Below are 20,192 nucleotides of genomic sequence, written 5' to 3'. Positions count from 1 at the left end.
GAAGCAACAACCTTAGGAAATAATAAAAAAAATTTTTTATAATTTTTAGTAAAGAAAATGAATAAAACTAGAAATTATAAATCAATTGTAATTGACTAGTAAGTGTGGGCATGGTAGTGCCAATCAGAAAAGGAGAGTCCTGCAAAGGCCATTTTAAAACTTAAGTGCATGAATTAAATTCAAAGGTAGACAGAAAATAAATTAAAATTTCACATAAAAATCCAGAAGTAACAATGAAACAGAAAAGCTGAATGAGTTAAAAGAAAAAATTTAATTCAATAAAATAAACCTACACATAAAATTTCCAGGTATTGGTGTCATAAGAATATTCCAGAAATCACCAATAAAGCTAACTTTGGGGAAAGAAAGTTTAAAACGCAAGTTAGATATAAGCAGTGTAGGAAGCAAAAGGCACAGGGTTGCTGACACAGCAAGGACCCAACAGGCCATCAAAGATTCATGTAGTGCCAGATCAGCTACAATGTGGGAGTGGCCTGGCAGCTCTGATGGGTCTTGGAGATGCCTTTCGGTCCTGTTTTACTCTTTCAAGAAGATTCCGTAGTGCATAATTTTAATATTGATTGAGTGTATCTTTGGTGATACCCCACACTGAAAAGTACACCTCTTCTAAGATGAACACTGTGGCAGATTAGAGGCCCTGGGGGACGACGGGTGCTCATACCCAGGAGAGAAATCAGCAAGGCTCAAACTCTCCATGTTTGCATCCAATTAAAAATTATATGTTTGTCATAATTATAACATGATGATTCAAAATTGAGGAGGGTTGAGGATGTAGCTAACTGGTAGAACATTTATTTGGTATGTGTCAGGTACTAGGTTTCATCCCCAAGATACAGACAGAAGGAAGGAAGGGACAGACAGACAGAAGGAGCAGAGAGGGAAGGAGGAGGGAGGAGGAAAGACGAGACTAAATGGAAAAGGAAAGAGAGAAATGTTCATACACATTACAAAATGACTGAATCATCCTTATGTCCATGTATTTATTCATATTTATCATTTTTATGATGAAAACACTTAAAGTTTGTTCTTGAAACGATTTTCAAAAATGCAGTACTGTGCTGTTCACTGCCCCTCCCCCCATGATGTTATCAATTGCTCTGATCAAGTTGATCATAGGAACTCCAGCTGTTTGGTACTTTATATTTCTCCTATATCATTCCATTTTTGTCTTTGTCATTTTTGTGAGAAATCACTATGTTCCTTTAACTTCAAAATCTGTTATATATGACTTGCAATTCCAGGTTCTCTGAAGCCAGAACCAAGAGGATCCCACATTCAAGCTTGCTATCTGGACTTCAGAGTGAGTTCAAGGCCTGCCTGAACCATTTAGGGAGACCCTGTCACAGGCAAAAGAGCTGGGGTTAAGTGTAGCATGAGAGAACCTTCAAGGCTCTGGGTACAGCCTCCCAGTGCTGAGAAAGGTTCTTCACTTCTAAACCTGCACTCCCACTGTGAATTTCACTTATGACTTCCCCGGCAATTCATGTTGTATACTTTTTAGTGCAAACATTATAATTAGCTTGTCTGGTTCCCCCAAACATATTCCTTTGATGTTGTATTGTGATTATGTTACATATGCTTATAGCGGTAATAGCAATCAGGAGCACTGGGATACACATTTTACACCGGAAGATGGCCGCACTCCATCCACTTGCTTCCTTCCTATTGCTAACACTGTTTAGATGTGTCTCAGCTTCTGAGCATATCACCTAAGTTGATTTCCCAACGATCACTTGATACTGCTGAAAGAATGCATCTTTCTCCACTATAGCATTTACTAAGATAGTTTGTGCTGCTGATGTCAGTCATTTCTGTGGTTTGCCTTTTATTAGCTGATTTCATCCTTTATGTGGAATCACTTATCTACTTGCTTTCTATATATTTCAGTCTCTATGTTACCTATGTATAATGCTCAATTTAACACCTCCTTTACCTGGCAGAGACCTTTTGCACTAGGCAGTAGCTGTGAACCATTGCTCCAAAACAGTGGGAATATTTTACACTCTTGTCTTATCTGGGTTTTAAAGGAAGATATTCTTTTGTTTACTCATTAAGGCTCTTTCTCTCTCTTCCTTCCTCCACCTGTCTCTTTGGTTATTTGATACTGGGTCTCTCTGTCTAGCCCTAGCTATCTTGGAACTTACTCTGTAGACCATGCTGGGCTCCAAGTCAGAGATCCAGCTGCCTCCTAAGTGTCGAAATTAAAGGTGAGATTTTTAAATCTTAAGGGAGTTTCTCTTGTGCATACTAAGGCTTAGATTTTTAAAAAGGTAAAAATTTCAAAAATTATCTTTTCAATATCTACAAGATATTGATATTTTATGTAGACATACATTATTTATGTTAATAAAATGGAATTAAATTGAAATTTTATATAGGGGGTTCCCACTATTTAGCAATATTTTTTAGTCTTTCAATAAACCAGAAAACTGTCAATTCTTTAACTATCACCTAATGAAATATTCTATTAATTAGGATCTGGGAGAAGCTAGGAGAGGGTGATAATTATGATCTTCATAGACATTTCATTAAAGGATTAAAAAAAAAACCTGACTTCTTGGAGTAGTTTAGACCAAAGCAGCCCAAACCTTAATCCTCTACTTCCCCCTGGAGTGGGTGGACTATAACCAATATTTGGTCTGTCTGTTATATGTATCTGATCTGTCTGTTCCTAATGAAGGGCTTTGCTCTATATTTATTGAACAGAATAGAAAATATAGTATGAGAAAGAAATGGGGAATATTTTTTTAGAGAGATCTTTAACTGAAAACTAAAAGCAGATGTCATCAACTTATTCACATATTATATCCCACATTTAAGGATATCTTAATCAATGGGCAATCTCTCCACCCTCAAAGCACATACATTTTTAAAAATGCTTGATAAAATAAAATGTTATATTAATATTTACATAAATTTTAAGACCTTGATTTCTTGTTGCTTTTTATTGCTCTGCTCTATACATTGTGTTTAAGTGATTTAGAAGGCTTTCTGATTTTTCTGTGCACTTGAGCAGTCAGAGAGACCTGGAGTCTCTGTTTTTTGAAGTGTGTAAAAACTGGCAATCCAGGTCACCTCTGTTTACAATGTTTGGATTAGTAATTATGGGTTTTAAATTGTCTTTAGCGAAACCTAGAGGGTGTTAAAATCTTTCTTTTAAGCAGATATCTTCATGGCTTCACTGCACTCAAAGATTGACTTTGCATGCCAGGAAGACAGATGGATGGTGGGAGTGACCATGTGTAGGACAGGAGCAGCTTCAACCCATCCAAGAAATGCAAAACCTACAGCCTAGCTCCAAAGCTTTCAGGTGTAGGATCAGGGCTTCCCAGCACTTTGGAAAATAATGGAGTTGCCATCTTTGAGGAAAGCCTGCCTTCATGCTACCCTACCACTGCATCCACAAAGAAACCCTGGACCAGATGGATCAGTTTCATCACAAACACTTGATTGGACCAAAACTTTCTGTTCCTTGCAGAAGGCTCTAGTTCTCTTGTTGGGAAAGCTCACAGGAAAAGGAAGAATGGGAAGAAGGCCAGGGGAAAGATATTGGCTGGTCAGAGCAGGGATTCTGGCATGATCCCTGGCCTTTAACCACTAGACCCCAATAGGATACCTTTTTGCACCTAACATTGACAAAGTTTTCAAATTTAAACAAGCTTCCCTCTTCCCACTGGAAGCCCTGGTTTATGTGGTGCCACCAACAATATCAAGGACGCTGTCAAGCAGGCACAACCAAGAGTCTTCCTGGTATCAGAAAGGACTTTTGTAGAGCTATGATGATCAAAATTGAATTTTTATATCATGCATGTATATTAGAAAGAAAGAAAAAAAAAGAGGTCGAATACAGACCTAAGCACGGTGGAGTGACACAAAACAAATGACTCTGGAACAAATCTGCTCCAAATGTAGAAAAGGCAAGAGAGAAAAGCAGGATTGATGAATCTTCAGGGGTCAGGAGATGACAAAATTCATTATGCAATGTTTCTCTATACAACTCAAGACAACTGAAACCTGTAAATTAAAAAATTGGAAAAAGTCGGGAAAAAAAGCCATGTTGTAATCTGCATTTTTCAGCACTATGCTATCCTTCCCTTATGTCACAGTAAGTCTAGGATGTTCCCACTGAACAGCCCTACCTTTCTCTCCACTGTTACATTTAGCCTATTTCCTTACCCTTCGCTTTTAAACTCTGAAAATGGGGCTGAAGAGATGCCTCATCACTTAAGACCAGGTTCTCTTGTTTCAGGACCAGGTTTTGGTTCCTAGCACCAACATGGTGGCTCACAACCCTATAGAACTCCAGTTCCAGGAGATATGACAGCTCTCGTATGACTCCCATTGGTATCAGGCATGCACATTTATACATATGAAATAAAAATAAACTCATCATTTTAAAAAAGATAAATGACAAATTATTAAAACAATTTTAGTTCCTGGCCAATGTACCAAATATACATGCACACCAAAATTTAAACTTGCATATCCTTTATTTTCTTATCTGTTGTCATTTGATCTATTACATGAGCACTGAGTAAAGAAGAGGGGTATAGAATATTTAAATTCTGTCTTCCCCATTTTCTCATTACTCAGCAATCTTCCCATAGCTACAGTGTAGCATTTACATCAGATCTTCCTAGCACTATTCTCACTTTAACTTCACTCCTAATTTATTCCATATATTTAACCCACATGCCTGTCTCTTTCCATAGTTTACCTATTCATCTATTTGTCCTTAGCATTTTGTTAAGGACTAGCTTAAGTTACTCATTCAATTTTTAAATTTTTCTACTGTTCTCACTGACAGACTTAAAGATGGCGATATATAACTTAGTGGCAGAAACTTGCCTAGCACACATGAGGTCCTGGGCTTAACCCCCTAGCACAGCATCAAAAAAGGAAATTCAGACACTTGGAACAGAATTTTGGCCATATTTCCTTTTTATAACATCTTAGTCTTTTAAATATTGAATATTAGGTGATGATGTCTAAAATATGTTGTCAGCATAATTTGAAATTTTGGGGTTGAATGTGAGAATTTTACATGGGTACAAAAGTAAAGAGGGTTGATTCTTCGAGTTCCGTAGTTTCTTAGTGTGCTTGAAGTGAGAAAAACACATTTACTAAATACTGAACCAACTTCAGACTAAAACAGAGGTCAGCCTGCCCCTCAGGCATGCTCAGTACTTACAGGAACATTCCCTAATGAGCACTGCTTGGCTTCTGAAATCATAGGCTCTTTTCTGCTCCTCTTGAACCTTACTACTATTTTCTTAAATTATCTGTGGGCTTCTCTACCCATTCTTCCCCAGGGTGCTGACTTCTGACATGATGGTTTCCTTAACAACACTGTGACTCTCCTTAAATGCTCATAGGTGTACATGTGTCCCTTATCTCCGGAGACACTGAAAGTAATCATAAATGTGGGTGTATCCAGAGTTCTACTTCTTCAATGCAGATGGAACCCAGACATCTACTTCCTGGATGTGGGTGCTTCCAGAGGTTTACATCCTCTAAGTGGATAAACAGTCAGAAGGCCTGTAAAAGAATACTTTCTTCAGATGGAAAATTGAAGCAGCCACCTATTGTGGGAATTATTATGTGCACTGCATATGAGTATATATAGCCATGTCCTTGCAAAGTGATCCTTAAACAAACAGATCTAGTCAGTCATATTCTACCATGTAAGCCTATATTGGGATTTCCCTCATATTCCTTTCACAAAAGGCCACCCCATCTCTTCTGTTTAACAATCCTCCCCTAAACAGTAAAATCACTGAGTAGTAACAAATTGAATCTGTAATCGTTTTATACAAATGATACCAGAATTGTAGGAGGTCCCTCCCTAGTTGCCAGACAATACCAGAGAAATCAGGGCTCCTCGCTTGGGATTCTTAGTCTCATTAATAAAAGAATTAAAGAATGCACAAACAGAATCTCAAGGACAATTTTATTTGAATTTAAAAGTAAAACCCTCAGGGCAGACAAGCTGTAAATCTTAGCAGCTTCACAAAGGAAGAGAACAGAGGAGGGAAAGAACAAATCTATGCCTTATAAGTTAATGGCATGGAGGTCTACTACCTGGTAGGAAACAGCCCCATGGTGGGCACTTCGGTAAGGATGGCTGTAGAAAAAGAATAAGGAAGCCCAGAATATGAAAAAATATGTACATGGGTGCTAGCCAGCACTTGAAAGAAAGAGACAGAAAAAAGAAAAAGAGAAAGTTGTGCGACTCAAAAGAGTAGACAGACTTAGTTGACACTCATGGCTGGGTGTGGGGAGGAGCTCTGGGAAGGAACATGCAGCATCTTGTTAAAGAAATAATTATTCCTTACCTCTCCTGGGCATATATCCAGAAGATGTTCCAACCAGTAAGAAGGACACATGCTCAACTATGTTCATAGCAGCCTTATTTGTAATAGCCAGAAGCTGTAAAGAACCCAGATGCCCCTCAACAGAGGAATGGATACAGAAAATGTGGTACATTTTACACAATGGAGTACTACTCAGCTATTAAAAAGAATGAATTTATGAAATTCCAGGGCAAATGATGGACCTGGAGGGCATCATCCTGAGTGAGGTAACCCAATCACAAAAGAACTCACACAATATGTACTCACTGATAAGTGGATGTTAGCCTGGAAACTTAGAATACCCAAGATATAAGATACAATTTGCGAATCACATGAAACTCAAGAAGAACGAAGATGAAAGTGTGGACACTTTGCTCCTTCTTAGAATTGGGAAAAAAAAACACCCATGGAAGGAGTGACAGAGACAAAGATTGGAGCCGAGACAAAAGGATGGACCATCTAGAGACTGTCATACCCGGGGATCCATCTCATAATCAGCCTCCAAACGCTGACACCATTGCATACACTAGCAAGATTTTGCTGAAAGGACCCAGATATAGCTGTCTCTTGCAAGGCTATGCCAGGGCCTAGCAAACACAGAAGTGGATGCTCACGGTCAGCTATTGGATGGATCACAGGATCCCGAATGGAGGAGCTAGAGAAAGTACCCAAGGAGCTAAAGGGGTCTGCAACCCTATAGGTGGAACAACAATATGAACTAACCAGTACCCCCCGGATCTCGTGTCTCTAGCTGTATATGTATCAGAAGATGGCCTAGTCGGCCATCAGTGGAAAGAGAGACCCATTGGTCTTGCAAACTTTATATGCCTCAGTACAGGGGAACGCCAGGGCCAAGAAGTGGGAGTAGAGGGGAGCAGTTGGGGGGAGGTTTGGGGGGCTTTTGGGGTAGTATTGGAAATGTAAATGAAGAAAATACCTAATTAAAAATAATATTAAAAAAAGAAATAATTATCCCATTTATTTCTTGAGCATGGATTAGTGTGAACCACCCTTCCTAGGGTAGTCCCTTGGCTAGATAATTGATTTACTCCACCTGAAATGTGAAGTCTTCACTGAGCCTCCTGGTCTTGGTCAGCTGTTTTCTATTAATGGGTCATTACTAATAATCTAACACAGAGCCTGAATCCAAGAAAGCATGTCACATTTGATATTGTCCTTACTAAGCCCTGTGAATAATCTCAGGGTCACAAATAAGGGTTCATAGGCCCAAGAGATAACCTTAAGCCAGCTCAGCCACAAATGGTCTGTATGATGGCTAATATTATATTTTAAGTTTAAATTACTGTGCTTAAGAGATCTATTTTAAAAAAATGCCTTCAACCTGTAATCCCCACTTGACCAAGAACAAATAACTTATTAGAATACTGGGAGCTGTTGTTCATACAAGATAATAAGCCATGCATTTTTTCTTCTTTAAATAATCTTGATGGTGCCAACTGCACAGTATCTGATTGATGACAGTAGGCAGGAGGCATGCAGGCAGGAAGTACCTGGATATGTATACTTACCCATGACTGGACAAAGATGGAAAATATGTAGCTTAGTGAGTCTTACCTTTATAAGCCTCTGTCTAATGTAATTCAGAACCATACTCTGGGAATCTCATGTACAGACCTGGACAGCATCAATAATCCTGGCAGTATTTAATAAATCTTGCTTCAAATTTGTCTCAAAAATTGTGGTAGTGTTCTTGTGCTTGCCCAGTGGGAATAACAGCTGCCTTTATGATGATCTGACTTTAAAGGGCCTGAAAGCTGGGGCTCAGGCACCTCCCCTCTCCTGGCCTTACTTAGTGATTAGGGACATTTTCGAGACAGCTGGAGAAGCAGTTGTGGCTGTGACTCAGACCACAGCAAGTCATCTTGGAGTCCACAAATGAGCACTTTACAAAGACTATTCTAGGAAACTAATTTTTAAGCACAATAGGAAATGTTCGAGCTTACTAGAAAATTAAATACATCTAAAGCAACACTTGGTACCACTCAGTCAGTCAGTACAGAAGAGATGAGTACACTGGCCTCCCTTTGTGTGTGAGATGACCCCGGGTGTGCTCCAGGTCCCGTCAATAGCATGCTAGCACCTTTGTGCAGAAGCAATGGGGATGTGCACGATAAAGAACTGTTTAAAGGCTATTAAAATATTACACAGCATGTTCGATTCTAACATTTCATCGAAAATGGCCAGAGATTTATGAACTATGTGGTTTATTTTAGCATGAGGTATAATAAAAGAAAGATAAAAATAAATTTAACGTAAAAATATATGGAGGTAAAAAAGAATCCTACAAGAGACAGAAATATTGGAAGAAATTCTAACAAATTACACTGGCTAATCCTGGATGGGATGTGAGTTGATACATTAGTCATCTTGCAGTTACTGTAACAAATACATGAGATTCACAAGCTTAATAAGAAAAAGCCTTATTTGGTCTAGTAATGATAGGGGACTCTGTCCATTGTTAGTTGGCTGTTATGGTCAATCCATCCGTATGAGCATGTGCTTGCTGGTAGAAAGAGATCACCTCATGGGGTTGGGAAATGAGGGAGATCCATGAATGTCCTACAATTCTCATTGATGGAGGCCTTGGTAACCTTACATTTCCTATTAGTTAGGTCTCACCTCTTAAATGTGTCTATGGCCTTCCTATAGCATCAAGCCAAGAAAGCAAACTTTCACACAGGACTCTCTGGGGGCATTCAAGACCCAAACTATGGTAACTGATAGATATTTTCATAGTTACACATGACATTTGATCTTCAAGTACAGTCTACCCTGCTTGGCCTGCTTAAGGCTATAAAAAGCAAAAAGCACATGATATTGTGTATGCTTTGCAAGGCAATGTTGTGAAATTCAATGAAAATGGATGGAGCAACAGGGCAGAGCAGAACAGAAAAAAAAGAGGACAACCAAGCACATGAGAAGGGATTCAGCATCATCTGTCTTTTGAAAAATGCTAATTAAAACAACAACAAATAGCACGTCCCATCGATTAGAGCTAAAGTCCATGATATTGACTAATCAATGGTTGTTAAGGATACTGAATAAGAACTCACACCCCTTGCCAGTGGGATGCAAAATGGAGCAGCCACTTAAGACTGCCAAGCAGTTCGCATGAGGCTACATGCTCTAATATTGATTTAGGGCCTGCTTGCTTTATCTATATAATGTTAGATTCCAGAGGGCCCTGTCCCTCACATAAACAGTGGCAGGCACCCTGTTGAGGACTGTAGCTTGGAATCTCTAGCCAACAGAGTTCCAGGTTGCTAGGGTTAACATTCTGTTCCCAACTCAGACCGAGGGAAGTTAGTTAAAGCACAAGGTTGTTGTTGTGTATGATGCAATGATAAGGAATGTGTGAAACTGATATGTACCGATTTAGATCAGAGAACTTTAATTTGGGTGAATTAAAAAAAAATACATAGGATATCCAAGTTTTGGGGATGAAAGTGGACCATGACAAAAAAAAGTCATTTCTACATGTCACATCACTGCAGAGAGTTAGAACAACTTCCCTGAATCATTGTAGAAATGAATGGAAGAGGTAAGGCTCATGGCATAAACATCTGGAAGAGGTTCGGTATTCTTCATGGTAATATTATAAATGTTGTACTTGTAATATTATATTCCAGTGGACTAGGTGCTAGCTAAATATGAAATTACTGCATTCATGAACATTGTTATTAAGGAGTTATTAAGGAGAGGGCTGTGCCAACATTTTTCTTTTTAGTTTTCCTTCATTTTATGTGCATGAATATTTTACCTGGATGCATGTCTGTGCAACATATATGTTGTTTGCTGCCCTTGGAGGCCAGAAAAGGTCATAGCATCCTTGGGAACTATAGTTATAGACAATTGTTAATTACCCTGTGGGTGTTAGGATTTGAACCAAGGCACTCTAGAAGATGAAAGGACAGTGTAAGGAATGGGATGAGGCTAAAATGAGCCACAGATGATAGATTCAATTTGGAGATGTCAGTGTTAAGTCATACTTAGTTCCATATAGGTTGATAGCATAAAATAGTGATAGCTTTGTGGGCACATACTAGTGTTGTGAATATTTGAGCTTTCTTGCTTTTTTAGGAAAAAGAGTCTAGAGGCATAGAGCACATATAGCACCCAGATCTTAGTTTTGGGTTCTATTCTCCATTATATGGAACTAGAGTTCCTTAGAGAATGGTTGCCTCAGAGACTGATATGGGAAGTATATAAGATAAGACTAGTGTGTCATATTGTGGAAAATCAAGGAAGTACACAAATATATGAAATACATAATTAAATAGTACACAATGATATTTTTTGTAAGAAGAAAAATATCCTCACTGAAGCTACCAATTCAAGTCAGTTCTAATACCATTGACCAAGAGATAGCATTGGCTCCCAAAGTCTACCCTCCTCATGAAGGTACCAGCTGATAGCCTATGCTGTTTTCACCTGTGTACCTGACCCACCAGCTTTAAACTAGAATTAGTACAGTCCCCTTCTTGGGTTCAATTAATATGCTAGACAGGCTCAGAGAATTCCATTTATTATAAAGGATGCTGCAGAGGGTGCATAGGAAGATATAATAGAAAAGTGGTAAACCCTTTACTTTGGGGGTTTTATTGGTGGTGTGTGTGGGGGGGGGAGCATGGAGGGTCATACTGTTTTTGTTTTCTTTTTCTCTACAGTGATGGGGATAAAAGCATACTGCAATTCTACCACTGAGCTGCATGGTCATATCTAATGGATTCTTGTGGAGACTTGACTACATATGCATGGTTGAAGGAATCGCCAGCTTTGGGCGATAATACTTAACCTCCAGCCTCTCTCCTCTGAGATTAGTGAGTCTTGATTTCACAATATCAAACCTTAAGAAAGAATCAGGAGGAAAAAGAAGGAAAACCAAAGGCAAAGGAAGATAAAATGGGGCGAGATAAGCCACTGTGTGCAACTAAATAAAAATTCACACATGAAACTTTAAACTTTGAGTAAGTCACAAAAATAGTATGTATGTCTGTGAATCTTATGGTGTGCTTGGAGTCCAGAAGAGGGCATGGCATCCTTGGGAAGTACAGTTATTTGCTGCCATGTGCGTACTAGGATTTGAACCTAAGCCTTCTGGAAGAGCAGCCAGTGTTTTAACCTCTGAACTATCTCTCCAGACTCAAAGTTTTTCTCAAAGAGTGAATATTCCTTTCTTTTCTTTTCTTTCTTTTCTTTTCTTTTCTTTTCTTTTCTTTTCTTTTCTTTTCTTTTCTTTTCTTTCCTTTTCTTTTCCTTTCCTTTCCTTTCTTTTCTTTTCCTTTCTTTTCTTTTTTTTTGGTTGTTGTTGTTGTTGTTGTTTTGAGACAGGGTTTCTCTGTGTAGCCCTGGCTGTCCTGGAACTCACTCTGTAGACCAGGCTGACCTCCAACTCAGAAATTTGCCTGCCTCTGCCTCCCCAGTGCTGGGAGTAAAGGCGTGCACCACCACTACCTGGCGAATATTCTCTTATTGTCTCTCGGTAGTAATTTCTAATAGCATAATGCCTATGGACTTTGTACATGGGAGAAGATAATATGAAAACTTTTATTCTTCTTTTCTTAAGGCATGTTTGTATACAATATAGCTGTATTCATGCTCTTAGAGTGTACTGAGAAGAAATGAATCGCTTTTGGCAAGTTACTGTATCAAGTTTCTCATAAGGGAGAAGAAAGATGAGAAATAGCCTTCAGAAAGGCACCGAGAGTCAGTGAAGATGTGTCTTCATGCTGGAGTACTTATCTTCCCCACACCCTTGGAGTGATCCCCAGCACCATAATTAAAAATAAAAAATGCATCTTTCTTTTGAAAGAAAGAGGAAAGTCATTTATATGGCTTCAGCAAAGAGCTTCTGAAAGCCTGTTTTGACAGAATGGGGGTTTTGAGAGCATCAAGATATAAGATCAAAACGCCCACAAGACTAAGATGAGAGGAGAAATGCCTCCCTTGTGAAACCCAGCCAGCTCTCTTTTAAACAAATCTCTTGTAAAGTTTTTTTTTTCAATTCAGTGTCTAGAGTATTTGCACAATGTAAATCCAGAGCAGAGACTCATTGGTCAATATATTATTTACAGTCATGTCTGGAATAAAAGGCTTACAGTTGTCAACAAAGACATAGGGAGTCTTCAGAAATATTTGTTTTTTAAACATGTTTCATAGTGGGTCATCTTCCACAGTTTTCATCAGCTTAGCTGTTTCAGAAGGACCTGAGTAGGAGCCACTTTTTCCATCAGTCAAGGCTTTCTTCCTATTCTGAAGTGCTTCTCAGATGAATGCATTGTGTGTGCTAACGGTTTCTTGAGGTTGGCACTGTGGTTTGAGGCATCTTAGTGAAACTATGACAGAAAGATGTGCCCAGAGTGAGAGTTAGAGTTGGGGAGACAAAACATGACCCAGAATCTGAGTGTGGGACAGGTACAATTATACCAAGAATACTGTGTGTCTGCAGTAGTGGTTCCTGTGTGATCCTGATCTTAGCAAGTCGGTAAAGTCAAGCTTTTGTAATTAGAAGCTTTCTAACCAAGTTCCAAAAAGCACAAACTTCAGGCATACAAAAAAAAAAGGCTAAAGATTTGAGATGATGCTAAAGATTTGAGATGATCCTAGGCCAACCTAGTCCTCAGGATCCTACTCAGGAAAAATTCTACTCTCTCAGTACTTGTAAGTATACAGATGAAGCATCTCCATCGTGGGTCCAAGATACACATGCTGAAAAAAGGGTATTAGACTACCACATGTTACATGCTAGAATGCAATGCTGAGACAGAAAAATACAACTAAGGATGAGTAAGTAAAAATTACTAGTCAGTTAAATGCCTTAGAGGGTAAAGGTGCTTGGTGGCAAGGCACATGACCTGAGTTTGGTCCCCTGGACCTTCTGATGGAATGATAGTACCAACGTCAGAGGTTTGTCTTCTTCTGACTTCCTCATAGGTGCAATGGTTCTAGCATGCTTCCCAGTCTCCTTCCCAACAATAAATCAATAAACAAACAAAAAGCCCAAGTAAGCAAATAAATAAGTATAATTTAAATTTTTCCTACGTCCTAACACATAAGAAAACAAAATAAACCCAATACTAAAAGCTTCCTATGAAATATTGGAGGCCTGCTTAGGAAAGAGCAGTGCAGCACTGAGGCTGCCTCAACTGTGTTATGCCACTGTGATTTAATGAAGGACCAGCAGGTCACACTTGCTTTAACAAAGGTTGATGACTAGGGACAGTGAATCCCACAAGTGACTTTCAGCTTCTGGGAACCTCATTTCTTCTGACCCTTTCCAAGTCCCAAGGCCATCTTCTAATAGTTCTGTGATTTTATAAAAAAAATTATAAACAGTATGGTACTGACACAAAAACAGATAGATTGTTTAATGAAATAGAACCAAGGGTCTGATATAAGATCCCATACCTACAGTCACCTGATTTTAGACAAAGATGTTGAAAACACACAATGGAGAAAAGAGAGGATCTTTTAAAAATAGTGCCAGTAAAACTGGATGTATACAAGTAGAAAAATTAATCATGATTCTTCCCTCTAATGGTGTACATAAATAAATTGCAAATTGATTAGAGATCTCAGTGTTATACCTGAAACCCTAACAGTTTTACAAGAAAGAGTAGAGTACAAGTCAAAACACAGCTTCAGGAAATGACTTTCTCAATAGGTCCTTTTTTCCCAGGAAAAAAGGACCATCAATCAACAAGTGGGATCTCATGAAATTAAATGTCTTTTGTCCTGCAAAATATATGGGTATATTTGGACTCAACAGGTTTTTTTGTTTTTTATTTTGTTTAAGGAAGAACAATGGAGGGTATGAAGGTGGGGATGGATCTGGGAGGAGTTACAGAGAGGTATGGAGGATGAATATGATCAAAATATATGGTATGACCAGAGAATTAATAATAATACATATTCTCACTTTCTAGCAGCATAAGGGGTAGGGGATCTTCATCATACTTACTGCCATACCTTGCTCCAAAAGTAAGAGAGCCAAATGGCCATGGGCTTAAACCTCTGGACCTGTGAGATAAAATTAACTCCTCGTCTTTTTACATTGATTTATCTCAGACATTTATTACAGTAACAGAATGCTGGCATGGAACACAGTAATCTTACGTCAGTGGAAAGAAACTCCACCCATTAAAAATTCTCATACATGTGCTGAATACTGTGCTGTATTCTTGTGTGGACAATGTAGGAAATCAATTATGGCTTTTACCTTGAGGATGACTGTGCTGTGTTTTAGGGGTTTAATGTTTTCATGGTGGAAATGGTGAGAAATATAGGACTAGAGAGTCATCAAATAAGTACCAATGAAAAGATCAGGTCACTGGATTCCAGTGAATGTCAAAGAGAAAGCAAGAAGCACAAATAGAACGCAGGATCTGACCTGCCACTCTCCCAAGTGTTGACTGTGTACACATAAACAAGTCAGTTTAGCTTTCTGGGGCAAGAACCTTCACAAAGGACTGGGCCCAACTCACGAACAACAGCACAGCACAGGTAACATCCTTATTCCAAAAGTAGCTGGAAAGTAGATCAGCCACATATCCAAAACTAGAGGTGTTGTGTCTGCCTATCGCCTGTCCAGTAGCTAAGGGAGACAAACAACAGATGACTTAGGTAGAACGTTCAGGGACAACTGTGCTCACTAACCGCTGGCATGGAGTCAGTGCCTCCTTCACTTCAGGCATAAGACTACAAGCTCACTGTCAGCATGACTCAATGCTCTCACAGCAACTGTACTTCATTACAAAGGGAAATTCAGATGAATAGTTACCTTTCAAAACTGAAGACTTCTGTCAGTGGTACTAGACTCCAAAACACAGGGAATGCTTATACACACATCATATTAGTGATCTTCATACTACCATAATGAACTATGCTTTTTGCAGGCAATTCATAAAGAAAGGGTAATCCGGAAAGCAGAAGTCATGGCCCTGGCTTCAGCTCCACATATATCATCATGTTATGGCAAAAAAACAAACAAACAAACAAACAAACAAAAAACCAAAACAAAACAAACAAAAAAGAAACCCATGATTGTAGGGTCTCATGAGTGAGCAAATGATTCCATCTTTAACACTAAGTTTAAAGAAGCTTTCATAAGAGCCCATTTTGGGGAGGAGAACTATTTTCTGAAGGTACTCCTAAGAACATAGAGCTTTGTCTTAGGGTTTCTATTCCTGCACAAACATCATGATCAAGGAGCAAGTTGGGGAGGAAAAGGTTTATTCAGCTTACATATCCATATTGCTGTCTATCACCAAAGGAAGTCAGGACTGGAACTCAAGCAGGTCAGGAAGCAGGAGCTGATGCAGAGACCATGGAGGGATGTTACTTCCTAGCTTGCTTCCCCTGCCTTGCTCAGCTTGCTTTCTTATAGAACCAAGACTACCAGCCCAGGGAGGACACTATCCACAAGGGGCCTTTCCCCCTTGATCATTACTTGAGAAAATGCCTTACAGCTGGATCTCATGAAGGAATCTCCTCAACTGAGCTCCTTTTTCTGTGATAACTCCAGCTTGTGTCAAGTTGACACACAAAACCAGCCAGTACAGGCCTCTCTCTAGGCCCCACTTCTCAAAGACCCAATCTTTCAATAGCCCAGGACCAGGGTGGCAATCACAGTGAACCTTTAGAAGCCTCGAACTGCGGGAGCCACTGCACTCTCCACATCATTCTCTCTACTCACTTCCAGATGATTCCACTAGTAAAAGGCAGTGCAGCACATATATCCTACATAGTCAGTAGTGCTCCATGGCCGTTTTACTCAGAATGTCCATCATCATGGAAATACCCATTCCTCTACGGAAACACTGTTTTCTATATTTTTATTATTTTCATAGTATTTCAATACATTTGTATCATGGGCTCAACACAGGAAAGTCTCCTGCAGGAATTTTACTAGCTCCAGGAGCGAGAAGATTTGGGGAAAACAAGCAAACAAAAATACTGTGGATGGGTTTAAGGTTTAGGCTTTAAAAGTACAGGTCACTTTTTCAGATCTAAATGTTTCTTAGGTCTAAAGTCTATTGTTAAAGTGTTCACTTAGGAGGCTGAGGCAAGAAGACTATGAGTTGAAGACCAGGCTAGGCTATATAATGAATTCTATACCACTACCCAGACACACATACACAAAACCCATTCCCAGTAACCACGTATCCAATAAAGGAGGGAAACTAGAAATACGGGGTATATTACTGCCTTGTTCTTAATTTTTCAAGTCTTCTTTCTCGATGTTCAGTCTCCTCACCCAAAAGTCCACCAGCTAGTAAAAAATTCTGTTACTTTTCATAATGGTTTTCCTTATTAGAGGAAGCTATTGAACCATCAAGTATTATTCACAAATAGGCCCAAATTTTCAATTATTTCATGCACTAAAACTTGATTTCCAACTACACCAGCATACTGAGTACCACACGTTGCTTAGGTACTGTGATTCCAGAAAAATCCCACTCTGTGCTTTGTGCTTTCTGGGTTCTCCTGGGCCTCAGTCTACTGTATTCAGACAGTTGACCAACAGAGAAAGAAACAATACAAGCAGCCGGTCTGGAATCTACACCAACCCGTCGCATGGTAGCTGGCTTTCCACAGAGACTACACGGCACGGCAGGAAAAAGCATGTCATTCTAACTCATTTGTGCTGAAGGTAAATAAATGGCCTTATTCTGTCTTTGAAAAAGAGAAGCAAGCCAAAGACCCAGACTTCCCAAGTACCTGTTCATTATTTGCTGCTACCCCAACTCCCCAACAATCCTTCCTAAATGTGACTGCCACAGGTCTCCATAGGGAATACTGAATTGAAAAATCCGGGTTAAGTGCACGCCTTTTTTGGGGGCTGTGTATTTCCATCCTCTGTTGCTCTTCTTAACAGGAGTATTTTAGCCTGTTTTAAATTGTTGTGTGGGCCTATAACTTGTGGTAGAGTGTGTCTAGCATGCCCGGGTTCAGAAATTAACCCAGAATTCTAGAACCAATCAGTTTTATCAATCAATTGAAATGTAACTCTATGGTATCGGCAAACAGTACCTTCTCCGTATCCAGTCAGAACTGTCTCTTTTTAGCCTTCCTCTGACTCCTGCCCTCCTCACTCCCCGTTCATGCTCTTTGTATGCTAAGTGTATAATGAACGTTTTACAGTACTTTTGTTGCTTGTTGACCTTCTTTATAGAGGCATCTTCCCAGCAATGCTTGCGAGTATTATGGATTCTTTCACCGTGCAGACATCTGAGATTCTATTATTGTCAGAGATTAAAAACCCTCCTCCCTTCAATAACATAAGGCGATCTACGTCAGATCTTAAAATAGAACTTCAAAGGCCCTTTGTGCAAAACAGCCCTTATTTGGGGATTTCATTCATTTCATTTTAGTTCAGAGTTTCATTTAATCTCAATGAATGAAAATCAAACAGTGAAAATGGCGATCTAACCTGTATTTGGAAAAGCTAGTCTAATAGTCTCAGCACCAAACCCTGAGGACAAGGCTCCTGACCTACCCTTTCTCAGCACCAGTGTGCTGATCCATTAAACTATTGTTTCTCCTACTGCACTGCAGAGGGTATAGCCGAGGTTTAGAAAGAGAGGCAAGTCTGAGGGTTGGATGTGAGCGGTATGCAACGCCAAAGAGCAGAGCCACCGAGATCTGCAAAGCCGCGCATACAGAGACAATGCCTCCAGCACTGCAGGGACTGAGGACTCAGTACTGCCGCGCAGGCGCAAAGACAGCCTGCCGAAACGCAGGGCGGGGCGCTATAGACGGAAGCAGCTTTGAATGATTCAACAGACTTAAACTAGAAGTTGTTTTCGTCAGTTCCCACATGGTCTAGCGGTTAGGATTCCTGGTTTTCACCCAGGCGGCCCGGGTTCGACTCCCGGTGTGGGAACAGTGAACTTTTTTTTTTTTTTTCTCCTTGTGAAGTGCTCAGCATTTCACAGTATGGCATACAAACAGTGGTCAAACTGTTAGATTCTGACAAATTCCCTGGTTCTTAGTCTCCTATGGCCAGTTGTTACGAAGTGAAAAACTTAGAAACTATCAGTGAACAGAGGAGCCACCTTTCAGGACCTGCCCATTTGGAGCCCTGCGGGTTGGAAAGAAGCTTTGTGAAGGGGAATCGCTAAGGCTGAGATACTAAGAAAGCAGACTCCCAGAAGAAACAACTTTATGGACAACTGCAGAGTAATACAAAAGGCAACTGGAGAGTCCACATTCATTTATTCATCTGCTCACACTTTGCCTAATAACTTACAGGAAACTGAGGAATGGAAGCAGTCTCTGGGTAGAATTACAGTTTTAGTTAGGCTCAAGCTTCCAAGCAAAGCCATATTTTCAGAAGTGGGAGTCCTTGAAATCTTCAATGCTGCAAACAAATCCGGTGTGTACACATGCGTGTTTGCCGTGGTAACCCAAGCCTGCACGTGTTAGCTCATACGTGCAACAGATCAATGTTTGAACCAATCCCTGTGCTATTCATAGAGCTTAGGTAAACCTTGTAACCAACCCCACCATGCTCCAGTTGCTTGCCTTAGTGCAGTGGTTCTCAATCGTCCTAATGCTGTGACCCTTTAATACATGTTGTGGCAACCCCCAACCATAAAGTTATTTCATTGCTATCTCATAATTGTAATTTTGCTATTGTTGTGAATAGAAATGCTAATATCTGATATTAGGGTATTTGATTTGCGATCCCAGTGAAAGGACTGTTCAAACCCCAGATGGGTCCCAACCTACAAGTTGAGAACCACTGCATAATAAAACAGAAATCTGAACCAAGAAGACTCCAGACCATTCATAGACCAACAGCATGAATGGCAGAGATAAGTTACATTATCAAACAAAGATAGTACTTTCATCTCTTAACTGGATACTAATTCTACATTTTCAGCTTGCTTAGGACTCCACATAAAATATACCTGTAAGGATCATTCGAATAATTTTCAAATTATTCCTTTATTGTACATCATGTGACATTAGACAAATTCTGTTTTTAAAAATATATTATTAATTCTCAAAGAACTTCGTGCAATGTATTTTTATCATATTCGCCTTAACTCCTCACCCTAACTCCTCCCAGATCCACCTTACCGCCTCATCCCTTCCAGGATCAAGAACAAATTCTTAAGGCTTAGTTCTTAAAAAAAAAAAAAAAAAAATGCCCTTAGTAAATACCTATCAGAGTGCATCTCCTTCTCGTTTCCCTTCAGAATTCCTGTTGGTTTCAACCATTGTTATCTAAAGGTTTCACCCCAGGCTGTCTGCTATGGCAGACACAGATAGACAGTGAGTAAGACTGCTCCTGTAGTTTCAGATAATCCCCAAACACAAACCTGAGCACTTCAGTAGTATAGAAACAGAACTCAGATAAGGCTGGGTATGGATAGCTATTGTTCAAAGGTTTGGCTTTTTGTGATCATTTTCTTGCTTGCCCTTATCTTCTTTCATATCATGGGGTATGTTTTACCTTTCTTGAATGCACTGAATCAAACTATATTTCCCAGATTTCCTTCTCTATAGACTATTGATTTATCTGTTGGAAGACAACTGGAGGATGCTACGTTGAAAGAAGAGCATGGTACTTCAGAAAGTGCCTCTGCAGCAGTAACTGTCCCCTGATGGCTGCCCACAAGTACAGCCCCCAGTGGCACTGTTGAATCTGTGCTAATGACAGCTATGAGCTACTAGCAGTGACAGCAGTAGCAAACCTAGACTTCAACAGCCCTGGCAGTTTTATCAGATCCTGTATGGGGTTGGCAGAGTGTGGCTCCCATAACAATGGTAGTACACAGCAGGGCCCAT

General features: G+C 39.7%; 1 non-coding gene across 1 annotated transcript; it reads left to right on the top strand.

Annotated features, from left to right (window-relative positions):
- The first annotated feature begins 18,207 nt into the window (after positions 1-18,207).
- Positions 18,208-18,279, top strand: Trnae-uuc (transfer RNA glutamic acid (anticodon UUC)). Its single transcript has one exon. It is a non-coding gene; the product is annotated as a tRNA-Glu (tRNA).
- Positions 18,280-20,192: the final 1,913 nt, after the last annotated feature.

This window comes from Mus caroli, unplaced genomic scaffold, assembly GCF_978045245.1.
Source record: "Mus caroli unplaced genomic scaffold, Mus_caroli_1 scaffold_8, whole genome shotgun sequence".
Lineage (NCBI taxonomy): Eukaryota > Metazoa > Chordata > Mammalia > Rodentia > Muridae > Mus > Mus caroli.
The sequence above is the reverse complement of the archived record's forward strand: the minus strand, read 5'-3'. Positions and strand labels throughout refer to the sequence as shown.